This window comes from Bacillus rossius, chromosome 7, assembly GCF_032445375.1.
Source record: "Bacillus rossius redtenbacheri isolate Brsri chromosome 7, Brsri_v3, whole genome shotgun sequence".
In the NCBI taxonomy this organism is placed as follows: domain Eukaryota; kingdom Metazoa; phylum Arthropoda; class Insecta; order Phasmatodea; family Bacillidae; genus Bacillus; species Bacillus rossius.
Genome location: NC_086335.1, coordinates 13777837 through 13799861, shown reverse-complemented (window position 1 = coordinate 13799861; position 22025 = coordinate 13777837). Strand labels below are relative to the sequence as shown.

Sequence of the window (22025 nt, the reverse complement as noted above, 5' to 3'; positions counted from 1 at the left end):
CAGTCAAACGCCGCGGCTTATTACTGGTCCATTAGCATTCATAATTTCCACAACTATAATTTACAACTGCAAAAAAAGAGATAATTTACTCGTCACCACTATCCATGTAAAATTCTCGTAGAAATATAAACTCATAATCTTGACGAGGATAAACAAGGCTCGCGCAGGTAGACAGTCAAGGCCCGCAGCGCATAACAGCTCCATTTGCCATGCTATATTTTACATCTCCAAGTTGCAGCTCGTAGGAACATTATTTTCTTGACACCGCAGTTCAAACTCTCGTAGTAAAAACTAAAATAACTTATAATGATTTCCGTAGCATTCATGTAGTCTAATAATAACGACCTAACACCATGTTGTTTGTTGACGAAACTTCACTGCCAGTCGCTGAACTCTAGCCCATTTCGATATCCTATTGGCCTCGTTTCTCGTCGCGCTGATATTCTCGCGTCACGAACCCTACATGACTCGGTGAAACCCAAATGACACTCCTCACTCGGCCACGAGCGACAAACTTCTTTCTCCAGCTCCGAGCGACGACTCCCCCACTTCTTTTAGCTCCGAAAAAACCAACAACACAAATCTTCCATGGTTCAGCTATCTGCCACGACACGTCACTAGGCTTGCAGTCGTACCAACTTCTCCTAAATCACACGCTCCAGTAACGCTGCCGCGCCTATTTCACACGGCGCCTGCGGCGCAGCGCCACCATTTAGACGGACAAAGACAGACAACTCAGCTATTTCGCCGCCGCACAACAAAAGTTGCTCACGTATCCAAACAAGCGCGCAGCGACACAAAGACGCAGAAAAACAAACACCAGACAGGTGACATTGTCAAATGTCACAGCCACCCCTCCTAAAACACGCTCCCCCTGCGACAGCAAAAGGACAGCAGCTCAGAATAACATCCAAGGCAGAACATACTCACAAACCACAAAAACAAACGATGACAAGGAACACAAACCCCAAAACTCAAAATTCAAGACAGTCCCACCCAACAAGGGAATAAACCCCAAGAAGAAACAAAGAAACACTGGCAACTACACAAGAGAAGAATCTCAAGACGACACTAGAACGCAAGTCACCAGGATCCACTACAACGAGCTACTCAACTAAGTAGCAATAAACTTTTTAACTGCCGATATATGAGCTTTTTTGATAATAAACCCTTTTTCAGGATCTCCCAAATTAACCGTCACAGGAGTCAAAAAGGATAAGACCTTGTAAGGACCATCGAACACAGGACACATCTTGCTAGAGATGAAGTCCACTTTCTTGCTCAGATTTACCTTCTTGCACAGCACCAAGTCACCGGTAACAATTTCTGACTCTGACCTCCCTTGATTATACTTCTTTCCCATCACCGCATGGGCCTATTCCAAAGCATGTTGAGTTTCATACCAGATCTCTTTAAGCTTTGCTCCTGACTCCTCAAAACAACCAGGAGAGATCCCCCACAGACTCAACAAAGGATGAGGTAGCTCTCTTCCAAACATGATCATGCTTGGAGTCTTACCAGTTACTTCATGTGGTACAGAGTTCAAGGCCACACTCAGTGTCGATAACTCAGTGTCCCAGCCTCGCTGTTTCTCATGATGGAAAATGGTAAGGGCTGTCTTGATGGATTTATTCACCCACTCCACCAGATTCGGGCACAGGTAGTACGAACTCGTGTGCACTTGTTTGGTACCCCATCGAAAACACAGATTCTTCACTATCTGCGAGGTAAAGTAGGTCGCATTATCGGAGATCAGTAGCTCCGGACTCCCAAATAATTTCCACACCTCATTTTCTAACTTTCTGCAGATGGTGCTTACCTTCATATCACGTAGTGGCAATAGGAAAACAAACCTAGAGAACCCATTAACAAGTACCAGGAGACAGTTGTTTCCTCTGCTCGAGCGGGGTAACGGACCAAACACATCCATATACAGTCGTTCCCACCCTCTTTTGGGAGTTTGCACAGAGTACATACCAACCTTGGTATTGCGAGGTTGCTTTACTAGTTGACAGTCGGGACATCTCCTTACATACTCTCGTACATCTTTTCCCAAACCTTCCCAGAAAAACTCCTTCCGAATAATAAGTTCTGTTTTCTTTATACCCATGTGTCCTCCTACTGCCGAGTCATGGAATTACCTCAGGAGCATATTCCGTACTCATTCAGGGACCCACACACGTCTGTTTTTCTTCTTGTCAAGATGATATAGAATACCCTTCAACTCTAAGTAGTCTTCACACGTTCCAGATTGAATCTTCTGCTGGATCTCTTGCCCTTCTTCATCTTCACTCTGCCACTTCGCGATGTCAATAAAGGATTCAGGAATCTGATTAATCACCACACATGCTTCCTCTGATGTTTCAGGTTCTTCTTTCCTTTCTTCTCCTTCCACCAGAAATTCTGCGGGATCAAACATTCTTGAAAGCGCATCCGCTATGCCATTGTCCTTGCCTTTTACATGCATGATCTTGAACTGGAAACGTGTCAGGCGCATGATCCACCTTCCAAGCTTGCCCAGTAAGCGGGGATGCGAAAACAGCCATGTCAAGGCCTGGTTGTCTGTCATTAAATCAAACTCGTCATGCTCCAAGTAACTAGCAAAGCGTTCCATTCCAAAATTGCAACTCAATGCCTCCTTTTCATAGGTGCTATACATCTGCTCTTGAAGAGTGAGGGCACGACTGGCATAGGTGATAGGTCTCCTTTGCCACTCTCCACCCTGCAGTAAAACGTCTCCTACAGCAAGACTACTGGCATCCACTTGGAGTACAAATTTTTCATTGAAATTTGGCAACCTCAGCACAGGTGTGTGAGAAATCGCATACTTCAGATCTTGAAAAGTGTGTTCTTGTTCACTACCCCATTTAAACGTGACCTTCTTCCTCTTCAGCATGTTGGTGGAGCACAGCGTTCCGCATAATTTGGGATGAACTTGGCGAAATACCCTAACATCCCAATAAACCTCATGACTCCTTTCAAGTTCCTTGGCTGGGGTAAATTTACAATTGGTCCAATCTTTTCGGGATCCATGATCAAGTTGCCGTTGGAAACCAAGAACCCGAGGAATTTCACTTTTTCGCTGGCCCAAACAACCTTCTGCGGTTTGACAGTAAACCCCGCACTGCATAACTTCTGCAGCACCTTTCGTACATGTCCCAAATGCTCCTCGAAGGAATTTGAGAACACCAAAATGTCATCAAGGAAGGAGACCACAAATTTGAACTGGTATTCCTCTAACAGTGCGTGTAAAATCCTTGACAGGCATTGACCAGCAAAGTTGACCCCAAATGGTACACGCTCCCACTGATAGTGGCCCCAAGGTGTTACAAATCCTGTGTACTTTTTGCTACTAACATCCAGAACACACTGATGGAACGCTGAATTTAAGTCAAATACCGTAAAGTATTTTCCACCACTCAAATATTGAAAACGCACCTCGATGTTAGGAAGAGGGAAGGGGTCCAATTTGATCTTGCGGTTCAAGAGACGATAATCAAGAACTAAACGATACTGGCCAGGCTCCTTTTTCTTTACAAGAAAGGCAGGTGACGCATAAGGAGACAGCGTCCGCTGAATAATCCCTTGCTTTTCTAATCCTTTCACTATCCCTCTAAATGCCTGAATTTTTGGAGGAGAACATTGGTAAGGCATGCATCTGACAGGCTCTTCGTCACTTACTTTAATTCTGTACGGCATCATGTCACATTTCCCCAACTTCTCAGTCAAGACATCCCCAAATTCTCCCCTCAAGTCTTCCAACTTCTTCTGTTGCTCAGCCGACAAATTATTCTTGTCCGCCCGTATGCCTGAACATATCTCCATCTCCTTTTTGGACTTACGTAATAACAGCACCACAAAATCCTTTTGAAACCCAAAAGTCAACTCACGGTCAGCACAATTCAAAACAGCACTAGTCTCTTCTAAGAAATCAAGACCCAAAACTATATCACAGATTAAATTGGGAAGAACCCAAAACTGTCTGGTCCACGAGAACTTACAAATTTTGAAATGCAGCCTCATTCAAACTTTAACCTGGATGCCACTACCATTCGCCACCCGCAACTGAAAACCCTCCTTAACCTTCAACTGGTTCTTGAGTTCAGGATTCTCTAACACCAACGAGCTAGCCAGCTGCTGACTAATAAAGCTTGAATTGGCACCAGTGTCTACCAAGGCTTGTCTGCTTTTCCCAGCTACCAGCCTTTCGACTCAAAAACTACTCTTGTTTCTTCCTGAGATTCTGTATTTAATAACAGCTATTTGCTCCCCAGGTATGGCGCTGGTCTCATCTTGCTCCTTACTTGTGGTTTCACTGGTCCTAGACGTCTTCTTGTCGCATTGACTGGCAATATGTCCTACTTTCCCACACTTAAAGCAATGCCGCTTCTCAGAAACCTGATTCCAACATTTAGACGCAAAATGTCCTTGTTTATTACATTTAAAACAAGTTATCGTGTTGTTCTTACTTTTACGAAATCCTTCCTGCCTACACTCTTATCAAAGTTAACCCTATTACTCGTAGCTCCCTGTTGCTCACCTTCACCCTTCACTAGATTGGCTGCCTGCGCACTATCAACACGACAAGTGTACACAAGATTGTCCACCTCTATAGCCCATGGGTTCAACTCATCGAGGGACTTGGGAGTCTGCAGGAAGGAACATTGCTGCCTAATACTCGGCGCCATGTTTTCCAGCACCAATTTAATCAGCTGATCGTCGGACAATTCTTTTCCCAATGCTGAAGCACATTCCCACAAGTTTTGGATAAACTCAACCATGCGTTCACCAGGATGTTGAAAATGCTTAAGGCAAACCACCTCAAAATCCTCTTTTTCCCTCGTAGGACAAACCAAAACCCATAGCTTCCCTTTAATTATTTCCCAGTTCTCACCCCGAGCTAAACCTTCCAGAAGCACTTCGAGAACTACAACACTGCATTTAGGCAAGAGCCCCTGAATTAAATCAACATCAGACTGCAAAAGATGGCTGCGTTTCACTTTATCCACAGCTACGATGAAATTAAGCAATGCTCTAGGCTCGTAAGAAATTAATTTCGGAAGACTCTGTAAAGATGACATAATTAACAGGAACTTGTATTCAGCCACAGCTGCCTGGCTAACCTGATTACCAGCTACATTATCAGCCCTGCTTTTATTTCCCTTAACCCATTAATGCCCAAATTAATTATTTTTGAAAATTAGTTATAAAATTTACATATCTGGTATAATTGACACCCCTAAGCATGAATAAATTTACAAAAAAAATTATATGCTATATTTTTTGAAAAAAGTGGTGTCCTATAAATATGACGCTGGGTTTAAGTGAGTCACAGTAATTTTTTTTTCACAAAATAATCTTATAACATTTAAATTATTTATTTTATTTGTATAACTAATTTTTTAAATAACAATTTCAAGCACACAATTTTACGTATACTATTGACGTCGTCCGGGCCTGCGGCCCCTTTGAGCCCGATATGACACCGCCCAACCACCGTTTCAGTTCAAACCTCCCGCTCGTGCGTGCGTGTGTGCGTGTGTGTCTAGCCCGGCAAGAGGGCGCTTAGCTGCAGTGCGCCGCACCCCTAATTTGCTACGTTTTAATATTATTTGTAAACCCTTTTTGTTTTCATTCGTCTTTGCCCCAGTGTTGTGCAATTTACTTGTGTTTTCTGTAATTTAAATAGGTTACCTTAAATAACTATAGACGTTGCCCGGGCGGACCCGAACAGGCACGGACTTGGACGAGGATAGGAATGCTTTTATATGAATTATCATTAAATAAGTAAATAGTAACAAACTTTCCATTGTCAGTAATTTTTATATATTTTTAATGTTTATCTGTAATTTACTCAACTTTCGCCGGGGCACGGAGTCGTAGAATACAGTAACGGTAATTGTGTTGGCGCGAAGGGCGCCATGTTGCCACCTGCGAGCGATGAGCTCAGCCCAGTCCATCTTCATCACTGACCGAGAGCAGACGCGCCAGCACCCCGGGGACCTCAACCTTTGTTCATCACTGACCAAGTAATTTCTGTATCGTTAATTCTTTTTAAATCGCTTTCGTTCGTCATCCTCGGGGCAGCTCTCGGTCAGCGGGCTGTTTAATTAATTAATTGTCTCAGTCGAGTCTTTTTCATCACCGTGTAATAAGTATACTTTGCAGCATGGCCACGTGTGTGGACCATGCCCTCACCTAAACCGATTCGTGCCTCAGGCTTTTTAACCGTGTAATGTGTAACGTGTAACGGGCGTGTAGAGAGACGTGTTAGTGAAATTAAATCTGGAGAATAAATATAAAGTGAGTACTTATTTAATCACGTGGTGAGTGAGTCTAGGAGTGTGGCGTGCCCGACGCCTAGAGCGGGCCAGGTCTGGGTAGCTAGGATAGAAAGGGCTGGTAACTCGTCCCCACTTGGGCTACGTCACGCCCTGAGTGAGAGACTCCGCCGGGTCCACGTGCCCTTCCACGTGGTGGCGCCCATAGTTAACATCTCGAAATCACCGGCAATGCGCGATCAGCCCTCAAATGGCGCCCAAGAGCGTGGGGCGAGTTACATCTTCCGCGAAAACCAGACCTGTACGAGCGTGTGAGATAGGCGGTTGTTACGCGGAGCGCGCGGAACTAAAGTTCGCGCCGGAACTATTGTTCGCGCGGAGCGCATAGCGGGACTCTGGCGCGCCGGCCACGTGATCAGCCAAGCGCACGCTTCCAGGAATCCGCGCACAAACAACGGACTCCGAGCGCAGTAAGTAACACAGTGCTGATGTGTTCGTGAGGACTGTTCGTGTGCAGAGTACCACGTGCGTAGACATGTATCCGGACGAGTGTATCGGGTGTTACTTTCCCCGCCCGAGTTGGGACTTGCATGGCAGGACCGCCGCCGGATACGAGTGTGGCTACTGTACGGAGTACCGCATACACGGTGTGACGAAATGTGGAGCTAGGTCGTGTCCCGGAGGTAGTAGCGAGGGATACCGCTGCCAGGAATGTGCCGGCCTGTGGCATCGTGGCTGTATCGGCGAACGTGAATGGACCGTACTGCGCAAGTTTTTTACCTTCACGTGCGCACGGTGCACTGCCTACCTAGCCACCCAGGCGCAGTACGAGGCAGAGACGCTGGAAAATCCTCCACGACACGCCTCGACGCTTCCCGAAACGCCGACGCCGCTCACGCCGACACCGACTCCGATCACGCCGACACCACTCACGCCGAAAAAGACGCCGCTCACGCCGACGCCAACCACGCCGAAAACGACTCCGCTCACGCCGACGCCAACCACGCCGGAAAAGACGCTGCTCGACTCGCCGACGCAGCCCGTGCCAAGGACGCCGCCCGTTGCCGGAACGTCACCGCCGCACCAAGCCGACTCCTCACGCACGACGCCGACCCCAGCACCACGAAGGTACGTCCTGACGTCACCCGCACCGCCACGTGTTACGTTACCGACGCCTACCGCTCTGACAAAGACGCCCGTCGTCCTGACGCCCACGCCCGTCGTCCCGACGCCGACGCCCGCCGTCCCGACGCCCGCCGTGCCGACGCTCATCGACTTGACGTCTCCCGACACAAGTCCGATCCCGCCGCCGCCTGCCACACTGCGTTTCGTCGACCCGACGCCACTTATCCCGACGCCGACGCTCGCCGTCCCGACGCCGACAATTCCGCTTCCGCCACCTCCTGTCCTGGAGCCGCCAACCTCGGCACCTCTCGTCGACCTGACGTCTCCCGACGCTGGTCCAAACGCATCATCGCCAGCAAGACCTCGTTTCGCCGACCTGACGCCACTCATCCCGACTATGATGACGCCTGACTCGCCGAAGCCAACCGAGCGACGCCCGACAACGACCGTCCCACCGCAGTCTGCCACGCCGTCCAGCACCCGCCTCGTGTCGGAGACACCTCCCGACGCCGGAATGACCTCGCCACCGCACCGAACCGCCGTCCCGACGCCACCAAGGTCATTTCCGGCGAAACCCGCATCGTCTCCGCCACACGACTCGCCACGGACGCCACCAGACTCGACGCCGACGCTTCGTGTCACCTTGTCGCCACCACCTGGCTTCGACGTCATCCGGCCGTCGTCACCGCTACCAGAGTGCGCAGTCGCAAACAGGACGCTTTGCGACACGATGTCCAGGGCCATGACGCCGAGACGCCTGAGCGCCGCCCCGCCGCCTGGATTTGCTCCTCTGTGCCCGCCTGGCTTCGAGGCACAGACGGATGAACCGGACCGAAAGAGACGGACGCGCGCGACGCCGACGCTGACGCCGCCTACATGCCCACCTGACACGACGCCAGAATCGACCGAGGCGCCACGACGCCCGATTCCGACGCCGATCGCCGCAGTACCGGAACACCGGTCAAGTGCCCTGCCGCACGAGACGCCACCCAAATGTCGCAAGTTGGCAACATTGGGACGCCGCACCGTGAAGAGTCGCCTGAGCTCCCTACATCCGCCTGTCGCGATGCAGGTCGACGCCACGACGCCGGGACGCCCGACCGTCCCACCGCCGAACGTGACCGTCACCCGGACTTCGACACCTGTCACCCGTCTGTCACGACGGGCCGCGAAGCGCCCGCCTGTCGGCGAGGCTGAGCCGGGTCGTGCCGAGCGCCGCCCGCGCTTGCTGCCCGCCTGCCACGAGCCGCCTGACCTTGGCCGCCGCCGCCCCTGCCGGCCGGCGCCCTGGCCACCGCCACGCTATCACACGCAGCAGCCGCCGCAGCCGCAGCTGACGCAGATTTGGGGCTCGGGACAACTGGTGGGTCACCACCCACAAGGTTAGTCAGCCAGCGCCCATTCTGTCCGTGTGTATCGTCCTCCATAGTGTAAATATTGCTCAACTGTCATTTTGTAAACATTGCTCGCCGCCATCATGTAAACATTGCTCGCCCTTCCATCGTGTAAACATTGCTTGTCCGTCCGTCATGTCAACATTGCCACCTGCCCGCACAAACATAAACATCAACATTGCCACGTGGGAGTGCGCGACGTAAACACCACAGGCAACGCCCCCCAACCATCTGTCAAACGGCGCTGTCATATCGGCCTACTTTCGGAGGGGGCAATTGACGTCGTCCGGGCCTGCGGCCCCTTTGAGCCCGATATGACACCGCCCAACCACCGTTTCAGTTCAAACCTCCCGCTCGTGCGTGCGTGTGTGCGTGTGTGTCTAGCCCGGCAAGAGGGCGCTTAGCTGCAGTGCGCCGCACCCCTAATTTGCTACGTTTTAATATTATTTGTAAACCCTTTTTGTTTTCATTCGTCTTTGCCCCAGTGTTGTGCAATTTACTTGTGTTTTCTGTAATTTAAATAGGTTACCTTAAATAACTATAGACGTTGCCCGGGCGGACCCGAACAGGCACGGACTTGGACGAGGATAGGAATGCTTTTATATGAATTATCATTAAATAAGTAAATAGTAACAAACTTTCCATTGTCAGTAATTTTTATATATTTTTAATGTTTATCTGTAATTTACTCAACTTTCGCCGGGGCACGGAGTCGTAGAATACAGTAACGGTAATTGTGTTGGCGCGAAGGGCGCCATGTTGCCACCTGCGAGCGATGAGCTCAGCCCAGTCCATCTTCATCACTGACCGAGAGCAGACGCGCCAGCACCCCGGGGACCTCAACCTTTGTTCATCACTGACCAAGTAATTTCTGTATCGTTAATTCTTTTTAAATCGCTTTCGTTCGTCATCCTCGGGGCAGCTCTCGGTCAGCGGGCTGTTTAATTAATTAATTGTCTCAGTCGAGTCTTTTTCATCACCGTGTAATAAGTATACTTTGCAGCATGGCCACGTGTGTGGACCATGCCCTCACCTAAACCGATTCGTGCCTCAGGCTTTTTAACCGTGTAATGTGTAACGTGTAACGGGCGTGTAGAGAGACGTGTTAGTGAAATTAAATCTGGAGAATAAATATAAAGTGAGTACTTATTTAATCACGTGGTGAGTGAGTCTAGGAGTGTGGCGTGCCCGACGCCTAGAGCGGGCCAGGTCTGGGTAGCTAGGATAGAAAGGGCTGGTAACTCGTCCCCACTTGGGCTACGTCACGCCCTGAGTGAGAGACTCCGCCGGGTCCACGTGCCCTTCCACGTGGTGGCGCCCATAGTTAACATCTCGAAATCACCGGCAATGCGCGATCAGCCCTCACTATAAGAAAATAATTTATGTGTCCATTATAAAATTTGCTTTACTAAGTCTTATTATGGAGAACTGTGAAAAATATATATTTTTTACACTTTTATGGAACTACAATAATGTTTTAAATTACATTTTATACACATTGTGCACACAAAGTCGACATACGAAAAACTAAGCTATATAAAATATAACAAAAATTCTAATCATATAATTTTGTACAAATTCACATACATAAAAGTGCATCAACAATATGGAATCACAGTAATAATGCATTACATAGAGAGAGTGAGTGACAATGTACCAAAAATAAGAATTTTTATTTGTTTATGAATTTTCCAAAAATTGGTTTGGACAGAATTAGTTTACCATTTACATTTTGAACTGGATACAGATAAGTGTTCCAAGATATAGGACCTATAGCATCAGATTAGTTCATACAAAACATGTGTGTTCATGTACACTGAAAAATGTCAATTAGGCTTACTGCTTTCCTTTTTGTTGTGAAATTTTGGAAAACATCTTGTACATAATGTAACATCATATTTTGTACAACATGTAAGTGGTTTTCCTTTGCATCCCCTGAATTGGCAACGTCTTTGCTTTTCTCTCTTCCCTATAATGTGGTCTTCCCTGTCAAATCGAATATCCTCTGATACTGCTGGCTTAGATGTAGAGGGAAAGGAGTATGGCCTACCTTTCATGACATTTTGCCCATGGCCTAGCTTTAGATACTTTACTGCTATGGATCTTCTGAAGTCTTTTATTGAGATTGACTTTGATCCATGTATGAGACGGTAAAGTATGAAAGCATTGACGATTGTCATATCAATTACTCGAGTTACAAGGCACCAATACCACTTCTTGCCTCGTATAGCAATTCCATGCTTTTCCAACAGCCAGTCATGGTGATCAACTCCCCCCATGTATTTATTATAAGACTTTATCAGGAGAGGCTGTGGAATAGGCAGTCGTTCCTTGGCTTCTCGACTCCACTGTAAAGCAGATGAAATTGGTTCTACTGTGTCATAGTTGGTTGCCAAGGTCACAGATCTGTTATCATTCCAACGAAGAACTAGTATTTCATTACTGGTATCAAAACGGTAATCGTATGAGCCTCGTACTGATTTCTCTATTTCCTTTGTAGATTTTATAGGGCACTTTGCTGTTCTGTTGTCACATATTCTGCCAGTAGCTCTAAAGCCTTTCTCCCGCAGCTCTATCAAAAGTGAATGGCTTGTGAAAAAGTTGTCAAAGATAACTACGTGACTTGAAGGATCTTCAACTGCAGATAACAAACTCATAACAACTTTACTTCCGAGTGGACCAACAGAAGATGTTTCCAAAGGTTCTTTGCCACAGTAAAGGCTAAACTTATAACAGTATCCACTTTCACCACACAATGCCCATAACTTGTAACCAAATCGTATCGGTTTTGACCTTATAAACTGCTTTAGTGGATTGTGGCCATAATATCTGACTATCATTTCATCGATAGACAAGTATTTCTCGAAAATACCATACTGCTGGAATTTGTCATTGATTTTATCAATAAGGGGGTTTACCTTGAACGATTTATCATGTTTGTTGTCCTCAGCTTTAGAATTATCCTGGAAGTGAATGAGATATTTGATTGTGCAATATGCATTTCTGCTAAAAGCATTCCGAACAACATCTAACCCTAAGTCTTCTTCTTCACGCCAGTAATCCCGCTCACTGGGTAACGTATGGTACCCAGACAACACAAGAAACCCAAGAAAGATTTTTATATCCTGTGTTGATAAACTTAAATCATGCATATTTTTCTGGGTAGTGGCATACCTTATTGTTTCTTCGACCATAAAATCAAAGATTTCCTCTGTAAAAAACTTTTCAAAAATTTCTAAAGGTGTTGCATTTGCTAAGTCAGTCTTCACTAACTCAATAAGTCTGAAAAATGAATTTCCTGCTTCAGGCAGCTTTGTGTATTCTGGAATCTTTTTTTCCCAAGTTATGTTTAGGTTGTCAAACTTTTTCTTTTTTGTTTTTAACTCTTGTGGCGAAAAAGCAGTTGGTATGTCATTTTCCCCTTCTACTTCCGGAATAATTACTTCTATATTACCTGCAATATCCTGAATAAAAGGTGCTTCTAGATTTTCATCATCAATTGTCTCTTCGTCTGTCAATTCGTCAACATCTGGAGGAAGAGCGGCTAAATCCTCTTCTATTTTATCGGAATAGAAATTCTCTAGCGCTTCTTCAATAGATCGAAACTGTTGGCGACTCATTTTCGTACCTTATCCCTGCAAAAAATAAAAAAAATTTTTTTTTTTTCCATTTTGACACCGTGAAGTGTAAAATATGTGCAACGCTTAGCGTCATATTTATAGGACACTGGTATTTATATTCAATTCTACAGAAAATAAAAACCAATAAAAATTAATTACACATTTTCTTAAACAGTTACATCAATAATAAGTACATCAGTAATAAAAAGGATAAACTTACCTCCAATACATCAGCAAAAAATAATACCTAAGAGAAGAGCGTGCACGATAAGAAAAAGGAGCGACTTCACTTCCTCACTGTCAGCACAATACTGCGAACTATATGGAACAAAGGGTGGAAAACATGATGACTAAAGTCTCTAGAACTCATGTGACTCAGCACGCTGTCTCATGTTTCCTGGTGTTTAAGATTCAAGGACAAAGATAGTGTGTCCTATAAATAGGACGCTGGGTGATAAAGGGTTAATGAACCCAACAAATTTTTTTCCTCAAGTAATCTAAAGTATCTCCTTCTTCAAATTTAATAGCAGCAGCTGATAAGTTAACTTTCAGCTGCTCTTTAGACAACTCATTAATCCAAGCTGTAGGCATTTTCACTGGTTACAAAATAAATCAAAATAAACACAAACTAGCATACATCAAACTTAACCTAGAATCAGAGTTGCACAGCCTGAACACTCCTCTTGTACGCTTGACCAAAAGTAGGAACCAAAGACAAGTTAAGGGGAGGATATTCAATAAAAGAAAAATCTAGGGTGATGTCTAGTTTGTATTTAAAGATCAAAATTACTTCCACAATTACAAATGCAATACAAGGCATCAGCCAAAAAGGAAATAATCAAAGACAACAAACTCAAATATATAGTTAAATAATTCAAACTCTCAAGATATACAAAGATTCTAAAAATTAAAAGGGGAACAATAGGTCTTTCGCATTCAGGAGAGTGACAGGCTTTACCATCTGCAAGCATCTCTGCCGAACAGGGCACATTTCCACAGCACCGGACCAATGCCAGCTTTTATCAAAATGCCACCCTCCCCTGGTGCACAGCAATAGATAAAAAAAGTTTTTTTTAAAATCCTACCTCCTCTTAAAATATTAACATATGGGAAATATAAAAACATACAAGGTTATTTAATATAGCAAAAACACTAACTAAAGTTCTCACAGCTTTAACAATCCTTATTAAAATTAAATTGGGCTCAGGTACTTCCTTATCTAAAATTACTCATCTGGCAAATTGATTACTGATTAACTGTAAATACACATGCTATTTAACCTGGCACACCATGTACCATGCTACTTTAAAACACTCGGTATTATTCAAATTACCAAATTTCTGAAATTTCAGGCTTTATACTAGAAATGAACCTGCCACTAAATTAACGCAAGTAAACAAATTCCTTCTTGAGTCTGCTGGTTGTACTCTTAACTCTTAGCACCGACTACTATACTTTGTTTACTTACAAACTTCTTTACAGAATATAACAATAAGGGAAAATATTCTACTAAAGTTTAATTGTACACATTATTCCAGTCCGTTGTATGTTAATTACAAAATAAGCGTATCTAGCAAGGTTGTTATGATTACTTTTAACTTCGCAAAAGTACGAGAGCACCAACTCTGCCAGGAAGATTATTTAGTACAAAAATAGATACTTTTAACATTATCAGGTACATGCGTGGTTTCTCAGAGCACCAACTCTACCAGGAAGATTATTTAGTACAAAAATAGATACTTTAAACATTATCAGGTACATGCGTGGTTTCTCAGAGCACCAACTCTACTGGCAATATTTATTCCTATAACCAAAGTAGAAATGCCTTCAAGTATAAATTAAGTTTTATAAAAAAAAATTATTAACAGCGTCTACAAGTGTTGTAGGTTTCCTTCAAAATATTCATTAGTTTACAAAGTTCACTACCAACATATCATTTGTCTGCAATATCTTCACAAAAAATATTTTAACTATAACCCAGCGCAAACCTACCCAATATGACATTTATTAAAATAATTTACTAAGCGTAGTATTAACATTACAATTAATATAGTTGTGAAGCTTGTCTGCAATTTCTCAGGAATAATTATAACCACAAACGACTCCCAAAACAACATGATAATAGGGCGGGTCAAACTTACAGTGTATATGAAGTTACCAACTGCGCCGACACGGGAATAGATTGTATCCTGCAATCCATCGACCTCCACATGTGACCTCAGGCATCTTCTAGCAGAAATGAAGGCTCACTAAAAACACCCACGCAGAATCTAAAGCTGTGACATCCGACATACTGGGACGCTGCTCTGTAGACACTGCTGCGAAGCCAATTTCCTACCGCCTCGTTGCTCGTAAACAACATCTGCTTGTACCTTGTAACTTCTTTTCTTCACTCACCTCCCGCCGATTTCTTCGTTAAAAAAAAAATTGGTATATGCTTCGGAACTCTCGGTGCATTTTCCCGCTGGTCTTTAAACTCGTAGACTCCGAGAAGGTAAACAGGGCTCACAGTTGCAGACAGTCAAACGCCGCGGCTCATTACAGGTCCATTAGCATTCATAATTTCCACAACTATAATTTACAACTGCAAAAAAATGAGATAATTTACTCGTCACCACTATCCATGTTAATTCTCGTAGAAATGTAAACTCATAATCTTGACGAGGATAAACAAGGCTCGCGCAGGTAGACAGTCAGGGCCCGCAGCGCATAACAGCTTCATTTGCCATGCTATTTTTCACATCTCCAAGTTGCAGCTCGTAGGAACATTATTTTCTTGACACCGCAGTTCAAACTCTCGTAGTAAAAACTAAAATAACTTATAATGATTTCCGTAGCATTCATGTAGTCTAATAATCACGACCTAACACCTTGTTGATTGTAGACGAACTTCACTGCCAGTCGCTAAACTCTAGCCCATTTCGATATCCTATTGGCCTCGTTTCTCGTCGCGCTGATATTCTCGCGTCACGAACCCTACATGACTCGGTGAAACCCAAATGACACTCCTTTACTCGGCCACGAGCGACAAACTTCTTTCTCCAGCTCCGAGCGACGACTCCCCCATTTCTTTTAGCTCCGAAAAAACCAACAACACAAATCTTCCATGGTTCAGCTGTCTGCCGCGACACGTCACTAGGCTTGCAGTCTTACCAACTTCTCCTAAATCACACGCTCCAGTAACGCTGCCGCGCCTGTTTCACATGGCGCCCACGGCGCAGCGCCAGCAATCAGACGGACAAAGACAGACAACTCAGCTATTTCGCCGCCGCACAACAAAAGCCGCTCACGTATCCAAACAAGCGCGCGGCGACACAAAGACGCAGAAAAACAAACACCAGACAGGTGACATTGTCAAATGTCACAGCACCTATGAATAACTTTTCCATCTTATCTAAATTAGACAAGTGAATTTAGGGTGGGGGGGGGGGGGAATGAACTATAAAATTAGTGATTGGAACCATAGAAAAGCAATGTAAATTGCAGGAAGGTAACAGCTGTTTTTCAACAACAATATAATGATGCAGTTCAAAAAAAATGTTTTTCGAGTTTAATTTAAATGGTGGAATAATTCTAAACCCTAGTCTGCAATAATTGTATGGAATTAATTTTCAATTATGTTTAGTTATTCATACACCATATGCAGACAAGTGACTGGACTGTTTGAAATTTATCATCACGTTGGTATACTGATCATTCTTTAGAGTACTTCGTAATTAAATTACAAGTTAATATTTCAATCACTATGATTTACTAACTATCTGAAATGAAATTATCGCATATTTAGTATAAACAAAAAATTTTTTATTTGGAAGTAAATTAAAATTACAGCTCTTGTACTACTTTAAGGTCAGGGTATGGTTGCTCCTATTATAATGAACTGCCAGTGTTTGAATTGGCATACCATAATTACTTAAGTTAAACTTTTGCAGGGAATTTTTTTTTTAAAAAAGATAAACTAAAAATTTGGCGCAAACAAAAAAAAATATGTAAGAACACGATCCCTTGCAAATGAGGCTAAAAATATTGCTGGGATTACCAGGTCTTCTGGTGAAACCAATTTTTCAGAAACTATAAAACACTGCATAGCTATAACATCTTGATTATCCTCAAGTGGAGAACCCAATTAGCAGGTCAACCATGGAATTGGCTACAGCAATGACTATCACAAATTAACTATAAAAATACTACTCAATCACAAAAAATATAACTATACAGAGTTCATTTATATCTATTAAAAGATACGATTTCTTAAATGCAGTTTTCACAGAATGGCATGCAAGTTGGTAGCAAGCTAAAAGCTTGATGCAACTGCTATATACACTATACACAACACACATCATATTCATATTAATATCTAAAGCAATAAATAATGTACCTAACACTGAGAAAACTGTAATTACTGTATTTATCATCTCAAACCATAAGGCATTCCACAGTAATGTTCTCAGTTAATTAGTGTGGATAGTCAAGAATCAAAGCTTACAAAATACTATATATTAACGTACTAAAAATACTATTTTGTTGTACCAATGACATTTTCCATAGAATTAGATCTGGTATCTTCTAGAGTAGCACAAAGGAGCCATTTAATTAAAAAGCTTGGTTATGATAAATTTAATATTTTATGATTCTGTTAGAACTTTCAAGCTGAAGCCTGCCAACCATCACAATTATGTGATAAGAAAGCTACCAGTCCATACAAGGCTTTGTTCACAGAATTAAGGAAGAGAAAAGGCTTTGTTCATCAAATGAAGTAAAATAATACAAGTTGGTAGGAAGTTAAGATTTACAAAATTTCAATGGATCTTTAGTAGAACTTCGCTGTGTTATTTAGAATATGAATTTTTTTTTTACCTTTCAGTAAAACAAAGCATGATCTAAGCAAAAATTACAATATTACGCAGTAATTAAACATCTTAGGTAATTTCTTGAACTTTAAATAAATTTTCTGACTTTTCTTTGTAGTTTTTGATAGTTAAACTAAGTAGTGAAGATTACATCATTAAAATATCATGAAAATCATCCTGACAATTTGAAATACAGTACCCGGTAGAATCCTTGTCTTTGGACCACTGGATTTTGAATATTCCCTCATTTTACATATATTCCCGAATGCCTCATTTACATGATGTTCAGCTGTTCTCTTTCTAAATTTTACTGTATTTTACTCAGATTTCGGCTGGTCCCTTGAGAAGTGTAAAAATGGGGTTTGGCGGTATGTACATACGAACTTATTTTCTAAAAGCAAAAACTATATTACTATAAGTTTCAACAAAAAATGAGCAGGGAACAACTTAATTTTTATCAGATATACCATAAATTGATAGCTGCTACTTCAGAGGTTTGGAACATTAATTTGTAGAACCAGGTTACCCTGGATGCATTTATTCTTCAGAAAGCAATCTCTAAAAAAATGTATGTAGACCAAAAATTTTGGGTTAGGTATAGTTGGCATTGCATAAAACCAATTAACTCCAAAAAAAATTCTTGCCTACTTCTTTCTTGTCGGGTTTTTGCATGCTTCATCCAGTTTGAGATTATCACACAGATATCTTTCTCGGTTGCCGTAGGTGCTGCAATCCGCACAGCTCCTGAAATTAGTTGGCGAAGTGTTCACTTTGTTACATAACTAGTACATTAACACACTATCCTAATCTCGTCATTCGTTAAAGCAGATCTGAACATAACCAACCATCATTCACACAGAGGATACAAAAGGTTAAAAACTAACATTCAAAACTTGGGGCAAAGATAAATAGTTTAACTTCGGTATGAAGGTCAGGACCTAAACCATATGAATTACCTCCATTTTTTGAAATTGCATGAAAATGTGTATTTAAGGCATAATGTACAGAAACTCTGCAAAGCATTATGATGATTTCTAAAAAGTAGCTTAGATATATTAGACAACATTTTTGTAAAAGATTTTGCTCAATGAGAACATAGTCCCATTACTTATTGGAGAGTCGAGCAAGAGATCAATTTAGTTTCGGCCATATTCTGTGTAGTGAAATTTGTACTGTAGTTATTTTGTTACTTACATAATATTGTCAAATGTTAATAATTATGAGCATTTTGTAATGCACTGTCAGTTTATGTATACTGTTTCATGTAAAATATTCAGAAATTAAAAGTGTTACCTTCTTAAAAATTGAGTGATTGAGAAGCACGTACATATTGCACAAAATGTTTACACAAATTTTGTATGTAAATATTCTAAATACTGACAAGAATCACAAACGTACTGAGAAGCAACATCTTTGCCTGCCATATTGGTTTCTCTTGCCTACACACACTCCTTGAGATGTGACAATGATGGAAATGCAATTGCATCTAGCTATGCTAACATGACTTTCTTGATTTTGTTATGAATGGCTGCCATCTTCAACTGAACAATGACTCTTGAAGGGCATCCCTAATGAATAGGTGAAGTTACTCTTATAAAAATCACTGCATAGTCTTTCCACAGTTGTGACTAGTGCAAGATGTACACTGCTGCTTTTTAATTGTGACAGTGATAATATTCTGCGAGCCACTGAATACCTTAGGAAATAAAAGGTTACTGGTGAACACTGGTAAATATTCAATTTGCTTAAACATGTTATTCTCAGCAAATCTTTTGGCGTAGTGAAAGCAAACTTATCATAATAATTTATTGTAAAAGGAGACAAGGGTTGCTAGGCACCTAAATACATATTATAATTGAAGGGTTCCGGGTACTGACAGGTTACTGTAGAGATTGATACACACATAATTGGATAACACTTTTTTTTGCATGCAAGCATGTTTTGCAATGTTTCGCCAAGAAACTTGGCTTCCTCGGGCAAAGAGTAGATAAGTACTGCTGGAAGATGGCAGATGGTAATCTGTTAACCAAGCACATGTTTTAGTTATAAGTGTTATCGGCAATAAAGATATTTTGTGTTGTAGGTATAGTTGTAGCTCCCTAGTTGGTAGCACTGCTTTAGTTTTAGAGAGTTAGAAAATGGGGGAAATGGTGTGTGGGAGAAATGACTGTTATTATGTGAATAAAAGGATATGGTTAACAGCATCACGGCGTGTCGTTTTTTTTGTGAAAGACTGACGACAGGTTATGGGCCCAGGATGCTTATAATGGTCATGAGTGATCTTCGTACCAGCGATGTTTAAATTGTGTCGGCCGGCAACGTGGTTCTCTGCAGAGTGGTAATGGCGTCGTGGGAAGCTTCTGTGGAGTAGCGGTACCGGGGTGTGGTACACATTCAGTCGCTTTTGTCGTCAACAATTTATCGTCGGTGCTTGTTGACTCCGGAAAAATGGAGCAGCTAGGGATGAATACCGTGGGAGCGATAAAGCTGGAGGGGCAGAAGAATTGGAACGTGTGGAAGTTCCAGGTGTCGGTGTTGTTGCGGGGAATGAATCTTTTTTCAGTTGTGGATGGAACATACATTAAACCGGAAAAAGATCAAGGTGAGTGGCAAAAAAGAGATGCAAAGGCTCAGAGTATTATTGTAATGCCTTTGAGTGAGGCTGCAATGATGCACATACCTACTTGCACCACTGCAAGTGAGATGTGGAGGAAGCTTCTTAGTGTGTATGAGCAGCAGTCGAGTATAAATGTACTCTTACTGCAACAACGTTTTTTTCAGTTTAAGTACGAGCAGGATTCTGACATGTCTACATATTTGTCAAAAATACAAGAATTGTGTCACTTGCTTAAACAGGCAGGAGAAGAAGTGTCGGAACAGTTCACGATTACAAAAATATTAATGTCACTGCCAGAGAGATTTGGTCACTTTGTTACAGCATGGGAATCTGTAGAAACTAGTAAACAAAAACTTGATGACCTGGTGGCACGACTACTAGTGGAAGAAGAGAGGTTAAAGTCTAAAATCAAGGATGAGGATGTGGCTATGGTGGCAGGATCATATAAAGGGAACACTGTCAAGAAGACAGGGGGATTAAAGTGTTTCAAGTGTGGATTCCTGGGACATGTGGCAAACCAATGCAGAGAGGATAAAGACTTACGAAAGTGTTTTGAATGTGGCAAGAAAGGACATCTGAAGTTTCAGTGCAAGCAAAGGTATAGGCCTAAACATGAAAATGCCTTTGTAATGTCAGAAAGTGTACTGCGTAGTGTAAGTGATTTGGAGGACCATAAAAGATCCACCTTTTGGATCATGGACAGTGGAGCAAGTGAACATATGACATTTGAACGTGGCCTCCTCATGAACTTTACACCAGTATCTAATAAATGTGTTCTTGTTGGTGATGGACGTAGTCTTCAGGTGTAAGGTATCGGACAAGTAAATGTGAAAGTCTACAATGGACAGAATTATGTGCACAGTACCTTGAACCATGTATTGTGGGTCCCTGAGCTTAAAATGAACCTATTCTCAGTATCAAGTGCAATTGAAAAGGGTCATACTGTTAAAATGGCTGGCGATCATTGCTATGTATATAAAGACAGCCAGATTCCTGCGGTGGCAAATAAGGAGGGATATTAGTATATTCTGGACGTAATCATGGGACAAGACTGCTTAGTGGTGGTACGCTCGTTGAGAGAGTGGCATAAAAGTTTATGTCATCAGAACCTGGACTATGTGAAAAGTGTCTTGAATCAAAACAATATTAAGTACTCAGAGAACAATGAGTCATGTGAAGCATGTCTGGAGGGGAAAATGAAGAAATTACCATTTGGTTAAAGCAAACAACACACTGATGCTCCATTGCAATTGGTACATGCTGATGTGTGTGGACCAATGGAGGTAGAGTCTGTGGGAGGGTCTCGATACTTTCTGCTACTGAAAGGTGACTACTCAAATTACCGGCAAGTGTACTTTCTCAAGAGTAAATCTGAGGTGTCCCAGAAGCTGAAATACTACATACAGTTTTCTGAAAAAGCTACAGGTCTGTCTGTGAAAGTGCTTAGAAGTGATAATGGGGGAGAATTTGTGAATCAGGAAGTGAAAGTGCTGCTTGAGGACCACGGAATACAACACCAGACAACGATACCTTATACACCAGAGCAAAATGGAAGAGCAGAACGGGACATTCGCACCTTAGTGGAAGCTGCTAGGTCAATGCTCAGTGGGAAAGGGATTAACAAACAGATATGGGCAGAGGCAGTAAATACAGCTGTGTATGTGTTAAATAGGACCTCAAAGGCTCAAGAAAATAATAAGACACCATATCAAGTCTTGGAAAGGAAAAATGTTGATTTGACAAAACTAATTCACGTGTTTGGAACAGAGGTATTTGTCCATATACCGAAAGAAAAGAGACTGAAGTGGGACCCAAAAGGAGAGAAAGGTGTTTTTGTTGGTTACGAAGACTCCAAAGGGTATCGAATTTACTTTAAAGACAAGAAGAAAGTTGAAATAAAAAGGGATGTGGTGTTTGTGAGACTAAAGGGACGTGAAACAAGGACTGAAACTGAAGCAGAAGAGAATGAAATGATTGGCTTAGACCTGACTCAAGAAGATGAACAAATAAAATCAAATTCCAGTACTGATGAGGAAGATGTACAAAGTGAAGGAATGTCTTCTCCCTTTAAAGGGTTTGAGGATGCAGTTACTGAAGGAGACCAAAGAAAGGGGAGACCAGTTGAAGTGTCAAGCAGA

General features: G+C 42.6%; 1 long non-coding RNA gene across 4 annotated transcripts in view; it reads right to left on the bottom strand.

Annotated features, from left to right (window-relative positions):
- Positions 1-22025, bottom strand: part of LOC134533680 (uncharacterized) — a 43995-nt gene that overhangs the window by 2177 nt on the left and 19793 nt on the right. For 3 of the 4 annotated variants that reach the window (XR_010075363.1, XR_010075362.1, XR_010075361.1), the window contains one exon: positions 17338-18014. This is a non-coding gene — a long non-coding RNA (uncharacterized LOC134533680). Of the gene's footprint in view, positions 1-17337; positions 18015-22025 lie in introns of those variants that run through there. The other variant, XR_010075364.1, reaches the window with a different exon arrangement.